Genomic DNA, 14658 nt, shown 5'->3' with positions numbered 1-14658 from the left:
GCAACTTATATTGTCATTGATAATGAATACTTAGTTTTGTTTGTATCTGCATTAAATATCTAACAAATTAGATTAGACGCGTTTTCCTTATATGATAATGAATTACTCTATTTGTTTTGATTAATGTTTAGGTATAATAGTTTGTTTGATTTGAATTTCACGCAAAGCTACTCGAGGGCTATCTGCGCTAGCCGACCCTAATTTAGTAGTGTGAGACTAGAGGGAAGGCAGCTAGTCATCACCACCCACCGCCAACTCTTGGGCTACTCCTTTACCAACGAATATTGGCATTGACCGTCACATTATAACGCCCCAGGGCTGAAAGGGCGAGCATGTTTGGTGCGACGGAGATCTGAACCCGCAACGGTATAATAGAAACTTTAGTATAAACTTCTGAAAAATAGTTAAACGGCAAGGACTTGAACCATTTAAGTATAATGTTTATGGTTTGATAGTTGATAATACCAGTAAAATTATTAGGGATAATATTAGGACCAATGTGCAGGGTTGAACTAATGATTTAGTTTGATTTGTTTTTTGAATTTCGCGCAAAGCTACTCGAAGGCTATCTGCGTTAGCCATCCCTAATTTAGCAGTGTAAGACTAGAAGGAAGGCAGCTATTCATCACCACATACCGCCAGCTCTTGGGCTACTCTTTTACCAATGAATAGTGGGATTAACCGTCACATTATAACGCTCCCACGGCTGAAAGGGCAAACATGTTTAGTGTGACTGGGAGTCAAACCCGCGACCGTCGGATTACGAGTCGAGTTCCTTAACCACCTGGCCATGTCGGGCCCGAACTAACGAAGGAAAAATAATCTTCTAACTTTCATTTTTGGTTACGGAGACTTAATGCAGGTTTAATCAGCTTTAAGTAAACATTAAATTTGAGGAATTATTAAAAAAAAAGTTGAAACTCACTCATTTACATTAATTGTTTGTTTGTTTTTCGCACAAAGATACACGAGGGCTATCTGTGAAAGCCCTCCCTAATTTAGGAGTGTAAGACTAGAAGGAAGGCAGCTATTCATCACCACATACCACCAGCTCTTGGGCTACTTTTTTACCAACGAATAGTGGGACTGACTGTCACATTATAACGCCTCCATGGCTGAAAGGGCGAGCATCTTTGGCGCGACAGGGATGCGAACCCGCGACCCTCAGATTACGAGTCGCACGCCTTAACACGCTTGGCCATGCCGGGCCGTGCATATTAATTGCATGTGATGACATGAACATTGAACTACTTTAATTGCAAACTAACAATTTACATTGAAACTTTGATGAACAGAGCTTTTAATAATTTAAATATTTTTTATGCATAGAAGTTGGCTCGATTTTGAAGGAGAATTTGCTTACAGCTTGTCAAAAGTGTATTTACACTGGAATATTTTACTTGGTTTTGCTGCAAGCTCTCCTACGTAGTTTTGCTCGAGTTATATGAAACAAAAAAATCAAAAATTGAATCATTTGATTTTAGCCAACATAGCAAGAAGCAATTCATAAATATTACATCTGTATACTATTCTTTGTTACAGCGTAATGATAAATTTCATTATTTTGTTGGACAACTGAGAGATGGTTTTAACAAACATTTGTCTGAAATAAACATTTTCCAAATTTTAAAACAAATATTAGAAAAAAAAATTGTTTATTAGTTTTCTAATTTTAACGATATAAAAATACAGTTTATGTCTTCATACGGTCTGTTCAGTTGAAACTAATTTTTCTATTTTCGTCTGTTTATGCCACAGGAAGCCGAAGTTAAGCATTGGTCTTATATGTCCCTTTCGGTCTCGAAAAGGATTAAGTTACGTAAGTACGATTTTTAGAAATTACATGATTCTATGGACAATAGCAAAAACATAAGAAATTTGTTAAATAAGTTAACGAGAAATCGTTTTTATGGTTCTATTTCATTTATTCTAATTGAAAACCCCAATGAAAGTGACGAAGATATTTCTAATTCAAGTGAAGTTCGCATATTCATAGGCATTTTTCACATTTTAGTTTTGAATTAAAATCCATAACTCGAGTTTTACTATGCTTATGATAATTGCTTGAAAAATATACTTTTTAATCTAAAAACATTTTTATCAGCTCGATTTACCATATGAAGTAATTACTGTATTTTACGCTTTGTAAGAAGCACTTTTTTTCTTTAAAAATTCATTGAAAACTCTCCATGCGTCTTCCACGACAAAAGTGATGGGTTAAGACAAGAGGTTAGCTTAGGGTCTACTCAAAACGGTCTCTCATACAAATCGTAATCTCATTACTTCCCAATTACAAGTATTTTCATCAGCATAAAACATTCAATTTAACTAATATCGTCTATATACTGTGAAGAATGTGATGTATTTGAATGTATTTACTCAGTGGATTAAAAAGTTAAGGTTGCACATATGTGTTTGTTGCCGAGTCAAAATATATTTTTCTTAAAATCGTCTTTCTAGAATTAGGGTGCTTCTTCCATGATGTAGTCTTGCAAGGCGTAAAAATACGGTAATTAAATTTTGAATGAAACTATGTAAATTTATAACTCATGATAACATTTATCCTTTATCATTACAGGATAAGGGTGACTGTCTGTACTCTTAACTAAAATAATAAACTTTTGTATACTAAAATGAATTTAAACAAAAAGCTTACAATTCTTAAACTTATTGCTTATCAATGTGTTTCTGTTTTCTCAGCTCTTGAAAACTATTACAAATAATATATATTTTTAATGAAAGTACTAACATTTCTAAATATCAATATGATTTTCTAAAACTTATTGTTGCAGATACAATATTAAATAATTTTACTAAATGCTGGGAAAAATTTAGATTTTGTTTTTACTGTTCTTAATAAAGCTATTCATGCTGTCAATTATAAAAAAAGGCTTAAATCGAGTGAGGTATAGTCTAATAGTTAGCACTGGATATCGTACTGGAAATAAGACGACCCAAGGTTTAATATGGTGTTATTCAATCCGTTGTAAGAGTGACAATGAATCGTGTCTATTCACTTGAGAAGCCATTTCAAATGGGCGGGCAATAGATACGTTGGCGAAAAGTTACACGTAGGCTATTTGCACTATGTCTCTTCAGAGGAATCGATCCCTAGATTTTAGGGTTGTAATTTCATAAACTTATCGTTAATCCTCTGGGAAACAAGTTATGTTGCAATAAATATAACATCATTGGTAAAACTGTATATCACTTAGAAAATCATAAGAAGTATTCTGATGCCAAACATCAATTTTACTTTATGACAACCATTAAAAACGTTCACTGTAGTTTGTTAGTGAAGTGTGGCTCTGTTAAGTAACACCTGAAGTACATTCAAATACGTTTAAAAAACAAAATAAATGGACATAGCACAAAATAATACTAAATAATTCAATAAGACAAGAATAACTGAATAGCTGGGGGGGGGTGGGTCCTCTTGTTTAATTGCCTTCCCCATCGTACAAACCTTAAAAATAAGAGACGAATAGCGCAAATAGCTTTTGAGTAGCTCTACGCAAAAGTCTAGCAAATAAACAAATTGCCCATGCCAATACTAAGCTTTAACATCAACGAGTTACTCCCGACCACCACCAACTTTTTTTATCAAATGGTTATTACTGACCATTCATAGCAACAAAACTTTTATTAACGTGCTATCATTGACGCTCCATAACAATAAAAACAATTTTATATATCAACGTGCTTTTACTGGTTGCTCATAGTAATAGCAAAATTCCTTATCAATAGTTTAGTCTTGATATTCCACGTGTAAAACGTGTAGCTATAGAATTATGAATGATGAAAGTAAAGAAAAAGACAGTTATTCAACGTGTAGCTATAGAATTATGAATGATGAAAGTAAACTTCTTTTCTTCTAAAGGATTTTTACTTACTGGGAATAAAAACGTTATATCTGTATATTAAAAACTATAAAATATATTTTTATTTTTAAATCAAAGTAACAATTGTTTTGTTTTATTAGTTTCTATGATTCACAAAATAAAATTTCCTTAAATTCTTTAGAATATAAAAAAAGGAAGGTTTTCAGTCCTACCCACTGATTGCTGTCTGCTGTGTATCTCTGTTTCTGTACGTTCAGTAGAGTTGGAGTTACTTCCCTCACTGACAGTTTGTATGCTTCCAACTTTATCGTCCACTAAGTTTAATGTTTCAACTTTATCGTCCACTAAGTTTAACGTTTCAACTCTATCGTCCACTAAGTTTAATGTTTCAACTTTATCGTCCACTAAGTTTAACGTTTCAACTCTATCGTCCACTAAGTTTAATGTTTCATTCTCTGTCATTTTTCGACAGTCTGTTTTAAGATCATTATTAAAGACTCGTGTTTTTTCAGTATTTAACATTTTCACATCTTGAGTCACACTTTCCTTAGAGTTAGTCTTATTGTTTACCATATTAACAGTATCTTGTAAGTTTGCTCTGTCGTCTTCTCCTGAATTTTTACTTAGTTTACCAGAACAATTACCATTATCAGCAGAACTGTAACAAGCTTTTTCATCGGTAGCAGAAAGCTCAACAGGTGTGGCGTTCATGATCAACACGAAGAAACTTCAGAAAGACTACGATCTTCCAAATTAAAGAAAGTGTTTTTGTTGGATCCAGGTGGCTGCTTTAAAAAAATCACACAAAAACTGACCTTGCAATCTCATAAGATGAACCAATAAGAAAGACGTTTAAGATTAAGAAACTGAAGTTTCCACTTCTTACGTCGTACTTGTAAGTGTTTGTGTGATTTAAGGCGCTTTGTCAGCAGGTGTTTCCAAGGAACCGTGAAGTTGACTTGACTCGATCCTTTTGAGGAAAGCTACACTCCCCTCCTTTTTCACAGACCAGCGAGAGCAGAAGATTTCATTACACTAAAGAGTTCTGCGTGAGGAAGAGATGGAGTTAATGCATTAGCGTAGGTGGTTACCGAAGGTTAATGGTGAAACTGACAACATACAGTCCTCGATTTAGTTCGTTCCTCCAAGAAAGCTTTGTTAATATTATACTACGGCTCCATAGAATGCTACCCTTGATGACACGATATTAATAAATAGAAAAGAAAATCACATGCTGTAATATACGTTAAAAAAGAAAGGAAATGTTTTCAACTTTCTCATAAAACAGTATTTATTATTTATTTATTTATTTATTATTGCACTGTTTTGATTTACTTCTGTCCTGTTTTTCACTTACGAAGTCCTGTACTAAACCAAGTTTGCTGTGATTACACGTAGTCTGTTCAAAAGTTATTTTCGTAAAATGAATTTTTAAGGTTTTTTTTTGTTGGCTTTTATGTGAGTCCATAAATCTGAAATGAACTAAACGTTTGTTGCACGCAAAAGTTTTTTTTTTAATGTCATTTGTCTTGTTTTTATGAAAAGTTTTGGCAAAAGGAAAATTTCAGTGCTGCATATTTTAAGGTTTACCAAGTGATTAATGTTCGGATCCTTTACAAACATTTCCGCCTTATAAAAAAGATAAACTTAAAGTAGGCCAAAATAGCTGAGACATTTCTTTATTACAATTATTCTTACGACGAGGAGATGAGTAAAGGTAATAACGAAAAACAGACAAACATGATACAGTTCTGTATAACAAGTGTTGTTTTTAAAAATATGATAAAAGTGATTATACAAGTAAACATCACCCACGTGTATGTAACAAGTATGTTTTTTTTAAATGTAATAAAAATGTTGAAACAAACAAACACTACACACTTCTATATAACAAGTGTTGTTTTTTAAGCATAAAAAATGCTGAAACAAATATTCATCACACACTTCTATATGATAAGTCTTGTTTTTAAAAATATGATAAAAGTGATTATACAAGTAAACATCACCCACGTGTATGTAACAAGTGTGGTATTTTAATTGTAATAAGAGTGTTGAAACAAACAAACACTACACACTTCTATATAACAAGTGTTGTTTTTCAAGTATTTAAAATGCTGAAACAAGTATTCATCACACACTTCTATATAACAAGTGTTGTTTTTAAATGTAATAAAAGTGTTGAAACAAACAAACATTACACACTTCTATATAACAAGTGTTGTTTTTAAAAATATGATAACAGTAATTATATAAGTAAACATCACCCACGTGTATGTTACAAGTGTGTGCTTTTAAATGTAGTAAAAGCGTTGAAACAAACAAACATTACACACTTCTATATAACAAGTGTTATTTTTATAAGTATAAAAATGCTGAAACAAATAGCCATCACAGGCTTCTATATAACAAGTGTTGTTTTAGAAATGTAATGAAGTTGCTGAAAAATAACTTCAATGCTTCTATATAACAAGTGTTGTTGTTTAATAGAAATAAAAAAATACTTTGATATAGAATATATATTACCTTGACATTTTGTTTTCCTTCATACGTGAGAAACTGGGATTACAATAACACTGTAAAGCTTGTCAAGAATTTCTTATATAGTAAAATCTTGAAAGTAGTACAAAAGATACAGAAACAGGAGAAACAAATTATGTAAGCTTAGAAACAAGAACAAACCAGTGCAATCTAAGTATAACAATGTAGTTTCGGTAAAAACACGAATAACAAAATGGGGCTGATTATGTGATGCCTAAAAGAAATCGGGTTGAGGAAGTTTTGATTCCTCTTTGCTTGCATAAGTAAATAATTAAAATTGTAGGGCGTCATGCTGACAAAATGGGCTTTGTTTCAAGGTTTAAAAAGTTAAACATAATATAGCGACGTAAGCTAAAGGATTTTCTGTGTTCTTCCCATCTGTTATATTTTCAACGTAAACAAAGATACACATACGTCAAAACACACCACCTCTTTTTGTTTACGTTTAGAAAAGAAAAGACGGTCTTGCCGAACACAAATTTTTTGTCGTATAACGTTAAATGCAAAAGAGCTTGTTTGAGTTAAATAAATACAGCCATACCAGACACAACAAATTTTCCCGTATAGCATTGACTCTGTTAAGAGATGAATATAGTTATAAAAACATTATATTTTAGGTATGTACCATTTGCTCAATTATATTTTAGCAAATTATTATTTATTTAATTTTCAGGTCCTTTCAGTGGGTCCCGGCAAGGCCAGATGGTTAAGGTAGTCGACTCGTAATCTGAGGGTCGTGGGTTCGAATCCCTGTCACACCAAACATGCTTGCCCTTTCAGTCGTGGGGGCGCTATAATGTGACAGTCAATCCCACCACAATTCTTTGATAATAGAATGGCCTAAGATCTGGTAGTGGGCGGTGATGACTAGCTGCCTTCCCTCTAGTCTTACACTGCTAAATTAGGGACGACTAGCGCAAATAGCACTCATGTAGCTTTGTGCAAAATGCAAACCAAAAACCCTTTTAGTGTTTATACTTCAATGTACAGTGAAGATCTAACATTCTTCAACGGAAAAGAGGTGGAAAAGCATACAAAAGTTTGGAAAACAGTAGCGTAATACTCGTTTGAAGAAGACTACATTTTAAATTCTGTTTTAACATCTGGATTCAAAAGATATATAAATATTTTTCACTTGAACATAATTAACGCGTCTTTTCAATTTTTTTTGAGTTTCAAAACGTGAAGATTTATCTTAGAAAGTTGTAAAGTGAAATAAAAATGTCAGAGAAACGATGTCTGGAAGTAATGTATAACCAATTTAAAAATATCAAGTATAATTATTTTAAGTTAATAAATTCCTGTTATTTTGAATAAAATAAAATAACGCCTAAACCATGTTTTATTTATTAACATCAGTAATTCGTCTAGTCAAGGCTGAGAGAACTGAGGGTGTAGAATTATCTCCTGGCTTCACATCTGTGATTGCTACACAAAATTAGAAATTTGTTTTGCATTTGTATTTTTAAAGGTGTAATTTTTTTTTCATTGGAGAAGAGATTTCTTTTTATAGTTAAACTTTCGACACAATCTTCAGGATTGCGTGAAGGAAAGAGGTAAAGCAAGTCTATTTTGAGACTACAGGGTATTCTAAAGTTTAGTTAAGGTCTTACGTGGCCAAGTCACAGAGGTTGAACAACATTTGAATAAGTAAAGTATGTTTGTCGTGTAAATAAAGACGATTGTCTTCAGAGGCGGTGCATATAAAAAGTTATACCTCCCCAAATAAACCATCCCTCACAGGACATTATTCTTATCAACTGTAAAATGGAGTATTTGTGGAGTAAGAAAGCTTGTAAGAAAATGTGTATTAGTCACTAATGAGATTTTATTTATTTATTTAGGTACAAAAACTGATTCTTCCCCATCAGGTAATCCTTCATACGTGACAAAATAACTAATCCAAACAAAATCAAACACCGCACAACACAATCTCAGATGAAGTTTATTAATCAACTTCACTAGATATTACAATAAATAAATAGCTCGCACATTTGAAAACCTTTTCTTTTATTTCTGTGTTGTTACTTCAAATATAACTTGATGATCGTACGGGCTTATCGTGACTGTAGTTTCAGCCCTGTTGCGCACAAATCACGACTGTGGTATTAAAGTAAGCAAAACTCTTAGCTTGTATTCAAACATAGATTGTTTAACTTTTAAATGTAGATAATAAGAAGGAACGTTGGAAAGTTAACTGAACACCACAGAAATGTTTCATTTATTGAATTAACTCTTATTTAACTTCACTACGAGTTTCTCACATTCTTTGTTGATCCATATTTTCTCAACTTTCAGCTTTTCTACATTTTGGAAAGAATCACTTTGGGCGTTCTTTAAGCAATAATAAAAATATATCTTGTTTATTGAAACAACGCTATATTAACTTATCTAACATCATAGTATATATTGTCTAATGATAGACTAGGTTTTGTTTCTTGCTTTATAAATGTTAGTTTATATCTAGTAACGTGTTTGGTAGAAAACCAAAAGGATTCAAAGCTAAATTATCTTCACCAATATTTCTTGATGAAGACATGGTCTAATTCATAAAGGTGGCCATTTCCATTTTTTGGAAAAATCTGTAACAAACGACAAGAGGAAGAAATAGAAAGCTGAAAACGCTCTATAGCTAACAATCCTTGCCATACGAATAACAATATAATTTTAGGAATCGACTATTAAGTTTTATTTAAATTATGCTCCAAGAAAACATGCTCTTGATCTCAAAGAGCAGCCACCTTCTGAATGAACTCTTAGATAAGACCATGGAAGATTTATTAATATTCAGGTTACATTAATGTGGATCATTTTTTTTAATATCAGTAGTTTTGGTGAGTTTATGCTCCTCAGACAAACTTCGCCAGTTCTTCTTAAGGATGACTAAAGTTAATTTATGTGGAATATAAAATGATAACGAATGTTATTTATCATTACCACAATTTTAATTTATAAGTGACTCGTATAAAAATGATAAAAAGTCCACTTCAACAACTAAATATCGTTCTAACGGTACCAGCAGTTGTTCACAATACCAACTGTGCTTAAACCACAGTCCTTGTCTCATGTATCATAACAGAACTAGTAAGATGAGAACTTACAATTGCTATTTCCTCTTGAGTTATCAACATTATTGAGATTTTTATTTATAATTCTTCTTTTTGTCTGCTTCATTCTGTCTCTTTTCCTTTTTTGTTATTTCATCTCTCCTTATCTTTTCTTCTGCAAGATAATGAATGTCATTTGTATACCTTATATTTATTTAATGTTTAATATCAACAAAAAACAAACGCGTCACCTAAAAAAACATGACATTTTCTCCAGATTACATCTGTATAATTTTTCTTAACTGTATCATCCATATTTTTATTATGTTATCCTGCTAGAAACAAAAACTGAAATTTCAAGTGTCTTCTGGTATATACAGAATCATGTCTCGTAACGCTATCTTCTCCTAGTGTACAGAATCATGTATTGTAACAATATCCTGTTCTGGTATATGAAGATTCTCTCATGTTATATACAGAACAAAATATCATAAAGCTATTCTCTCCTAGTACATATAGAATCATGTCTAGTGACGTTATCCGGTTCTGGTATACAGAATCATATTTTGTAATGCTATTCACTCTTTGTACAGAACCTTGCAAAAGCCTGTAACGCTGCTAGGTTTCCACATTTTGCTACTGTGTGAGCTTGTAATCGTGAAACTTTTAAATGCAACTTTATATTTAGAAACTACACAATATACTCCAAACTAAGCAAGCTAAAGTAAAACGCCAACAATATTCACAACTGCATGAGCACACAATCTCTTCGCTGCGGTATCCCTTAATCAGTTTACGTGAAAGGATCTGAAAGATCAAACAATTTGTGTAATGATCTCTGTCTGTGTGTGATCAAAGTGGTTTGACTTGTCTTTGGAATAAATGCTTGTTCAAGCCACAACTCACACAGTGATACGACAAACTAACCACGAAGACCAAGGAGCTTTACAAACAGGGATAAAGGAGAAGGTTACAAGAAAATTTCAAGGTCACTGATTATCCTTTTTTATGGAGTTTACGTAAATATTGCAGCAACCATTGAGTTATTTGGTGTAAATTTAAAGCGTTTCATTTGGCACAAGGCCAAGAAATTACATCCTCCATTCAACACCCTTCCAACTGTCAATCATGACGGTGGCAGCATCGTGTTATGGGGATTTTTCTCCTTTTTCACGAGGCCTCTCACTGAAATTCTCAGTAAGTGTGTTGGAGAGATATCGAATACCTTTCTGAATACCTCCCGGTTTTATTTGACCCTGAATTCTTTCTGAGTCCTCAGAGTCAGAGGACTTAAATCAAAATTCTCACGAATTTAAGTAAATAAATAAATAAACTTTATCAGGTTAATTGTGAATAGTAAAGTAATTTTCAAGATAGACAATGAACCAATCAGTGTGTTACCCGTTGTGGTGACTTTGTAAAAGTATTTGTTTGTTTTTCGCGCAAAGTTACACGAAGGCTATCTGCGCTAACCGTCCCTAATTTAGCAGTGTAAGAATATAGAGAAGACAGCTAGTCATTAACACTTACCCGAACTCGAACCCGCAATCCTCAAATGACAAGTCGAACGCCTTAACTCACTTGGGCATGCCGGACCTTGTAAAAAGACTATAGCAACTTGTGGAAGTGCAAAACTATTCATGGTTGTAAAAAGGTTGAAGGAGGGAGTAACATAATTTATTATTTTTATGTATACGAGATAATTTGAAAGAACTTGCGAATGAAAGAACTAGGATACAACAATAAAACTGCATGTAACAATTAAAGGTAGAATATAAGATATATTACAAAAACCTTGTATAAAATAACGTATGAAATTAACAGTTAATGTAAAATAATGCATAACAATTGAAGCTAATACGAAATAATATATAATGTTTAGGATGGTGTAGAATAATGTATAACTGTTTGAGATAGCACAGAATTATGCACAAAAGTTTATGTTAGTGTCAAACAATTTAAAGGAAAATTATATATGAAACACACATGTCAAATTGGTATCAGTTTCATAACCTATTTGATCATATTTTCATCCAACTATTATGCATCTTAAGTAACATTAATATTATAAAAGTCAGATTAGCTAGTTTTGAATCCACGTGGATATCACACAAGTTATCTAAGAAGTTAAGCCTTTCTCTGAATGAGTCGTAACAATCATGTTTAAAGGAAGTGTCTCCCTTCCCCTCAGGCTCTCTTGGTACACTATCAGTTAAAGTTAGGTTTAACGTGTAGCATAGATTAGCTAATAATGTGCTTGTGAGATATAAAAGATCGAAGTGACGATAACAAATTACCAATGTGACGACAAGGCTCGGAAGATGTTTGTGTGTGTACCAAGTGGGTTTTATAAGTTATAAATACAGGAATTCGCCGGCCTTCAAACGTTACCCTTTTAGTGGCACCCATCATCTAAAGTTCCTGAGGCCCCATGCTCCAGGTTGCCTTTTTTAGAAGCAAAACGTCGACTTCCCAGCTTTCCCTGTTCATCACGACTCGATGAATCCGTTTCTGACTCAACTGTCTTAAGCAAATACTGTTGATAAGAGAACATGACAGAATCTCTATTAAGAACGAGTTGTAATTCTAAAAACGAAATAAATAAATCAACATATTTCTCAATTAAAATAATCAAATTTGATATCTTTAAAAACCTTTGTTTGGTGGATAAAAATAAATGTAGATATTTTCTTATTAAACCGTTTTTACGACACAGAGCAATGTTGGTAACATGTTTGTTTTTTTTTGTTTTCTATTGGTCAGTTTATATCTGCATGCTAATTAATCTAGATAAATCTAACTTTGAAAATTCCTGCTAGATAAAGAGTAAGATACTTTTATTTAGAAAAATGTCTGCTGCTGTTCGCTCCACCGCGTAGTGACAGTTGCTTATATTAATAAAGAGTGTTTAGTTCATACGTGTGTGCAGATCGTTTTTATAGTGTGTTCGTTGAGCCATAAAAGTAGAGCATACCATGAAAAAATTCTTAATAACTTGTATTCTTTGGTTTATTAAACACCAAAATTATTTCCATTAATCCTCATTAGGAAAATGTTTTATATGCAATTTATTTAAATTTGCTTTATTTTACATTTTCACCTCGTCTATTGACAAAAGTTATTTGGAGTCTCATCATCTCGCCTAAATTGGAAAATTTGGTGTTGAGAAAAATGTCTTTTGAAAAGGTTCTCATCGGGTACTCACGATAGATCTGGAAGGTAACGATAATATAGTTTTAATATAAAATATGTAACGGAAAAATTAAGAGGAATCTTGAAGAACCATTTTAGGTAAACATGGTCTTAGTCACCCATTGCAGATCAACTGCTTTACAATGTTTCGTCAGTTCGTACTTTAATGACGACAATAATAAATTATTCAGTTTCTTTGTTCCTCAAAATCTGCAATATGCTGCAAGTGTTAGATAATACAGAGTATCAATAAACCAAATATAAGTTAACATATAGTAGTACTAATAAACCAAAGAAAATAGTTTAACTAGAATAACTATTAGTAACAGAAACAGATAGTTCAACAGAAAGAAATACTAGTAAACAAAAGGATACTGTTAAAATGAAAAAGGTACTAATAAATAAAAGTATGTAGCTAAAATGAAAAATAGTACTAATAAACCAAAGAAAATAATTTAACTGAAAGGAGAACTAATAAACTACGAAGGTAGTTTAACAGGACGTATTGCTAGTAATAGAGAGCTTAACACAAAGAAGTACTAATATACCATGGATATTGATTGGCTGGAATGCGTATTGATAAACCAAAGAAGATAGAATAATTGTAAGAAATATTATTAAATTAAAGAAGGCTGTTTAACTGCAAGGATTGCTAATAAACCAAAAATAGTTTTGCTGATAAGAGAACTAATAAACCTAAGAAAAGATACTACCTGAAATGGGTAATAATAAACCAAAGAAAATAGCTTAGCTGTAATGAGTACTAATAAACTATGAGGAATAGTTTAACTGATAGGAGTACTAATCAACCAAAGAAGAACGTTTAGCTACAATGAGTACTTATAAAAAAATAGATTAACTGTTAGGATTAATAATAAAAGAAGAAGAGGTTTTAACTGAAAGAATTAGTAATAAACCAAAGAAGTGAGTTTGTTTGAAAGATGTTCTGATAAACCAAAGAAGGCAGCTTAAGAGAAAGAAGTACTGATAAACCAAAGAGATATTTTAATTAGAAAAAAAGTGTTAATAAACCAAAGAATATTGTTTAACTAGAATAAGTGTTAATAGACCAAAGAAAACAGTTCAACTGATATAAGTACTAATAAACAATAAAATATATTTTAATTTACAACTAATAAGCACAAAAAGATAATTTAACTCGACTGAGTAATGATAATCCTGAAAAACTTTAACTGAAAGGCGTACTAATAAACGAAAAAATACCTTTTAACCACAGTGAGAGTTAATAAACCAAATAAGACAGTTTAATTGAAAGGAGTTATAATAAATCTAAGATGATAGTTTAACTGAACTGAGTTCTAATAAACCGTAAAAGATAGTTCAATTCAAATAAATCGTAATGAACCAATGATAGTTTAATTGAAATGAATAATATTTATCCAAAGATGAGAGTTTAACTGAAAGGTATAATAACAAATTAAACAAGATACTTTAACTGAAATAAGTAATATCAAACCATAGGAGATAGTTTAACTCAACAAAATGTCTTAATTAAACAACAATAATTTAAAGAAAAAAACAGGAATAAACAAAAACAGGAATGAATATAAACATATTAAAGAAGACAGTTTACTTTAAAGGAGAACTAACAATCCAAAAATAATAGTTTAACTGAAAGGTGTTCTAATAAACCAAAAAAAAGGCTAACTCAGTAAATTACTAATAAACGAAAGAAAATAGTTTAAATGAAAGGAATACTAATAAAAAAAGAAGATAGTTTAACTTTATAAAGTCTTAATAAACCAATGACAATTTAACTGAAAAAGGATATTAATAATACTAGTAAACCAAAAATTTAGTTTAAATGAATAAATCACTAATAAACCAAAGAAGATAGCTTAATTCAAAAAAGTACTAATTAAACTAAAATCAGTATTAGTTACCAAATAAATATAATATGGTTGAAATAACTGTTAAAAAAAGAAAGAATGTAGTAAAACTGAAAGAAGTATTAATAGCCCATAGAGGATAGTGTAACTGACAGGAGTTCTAATAAATCAAAAATAGTTTAACTGAGA

At 31.7% G+C, this 14658-nt stretch overlaps 1 pseudogene across 1 annotated transcript in view; it reads right to left on the bottom strand.

Moving 5' to 3' along the window:
* The window catches only part of LOC143232421 (paramyosin-like), a 31461-nt pseudogene extending 26908 nt beyond the window's left edge, over positions 1–4553 (bottom strand). The window contains exon 1 of the transcript XR_013017527.1: positions 4055–4553. The product of XR_013017527.1 is annotated as a paramyosin-like (transcript). The remainder of the gene's footprint in view (positions 1–4054) is intronic.
* Positions 4554–14658: the final 10105 nt, after the last annotated feature.

This window comes from Tachypleus tridentatus, chromosome 11, assembly GCF_004210375.1.
Source record: "Tachypleus tridentatus isolate NWPU-2018 chromosome 11, ASM421037v1, whole genome shotgun sequence".
NCBI classification, from domain to species: Eukaryota; Metazoa; Arthropoda; class Merostomata; order Xiphosura; family Limulidae; genus Tachypleus; species Tachypleus tridentatus.
This window is presented reverse-complemented; position numbering and strand designations above follow the sequence as displayed.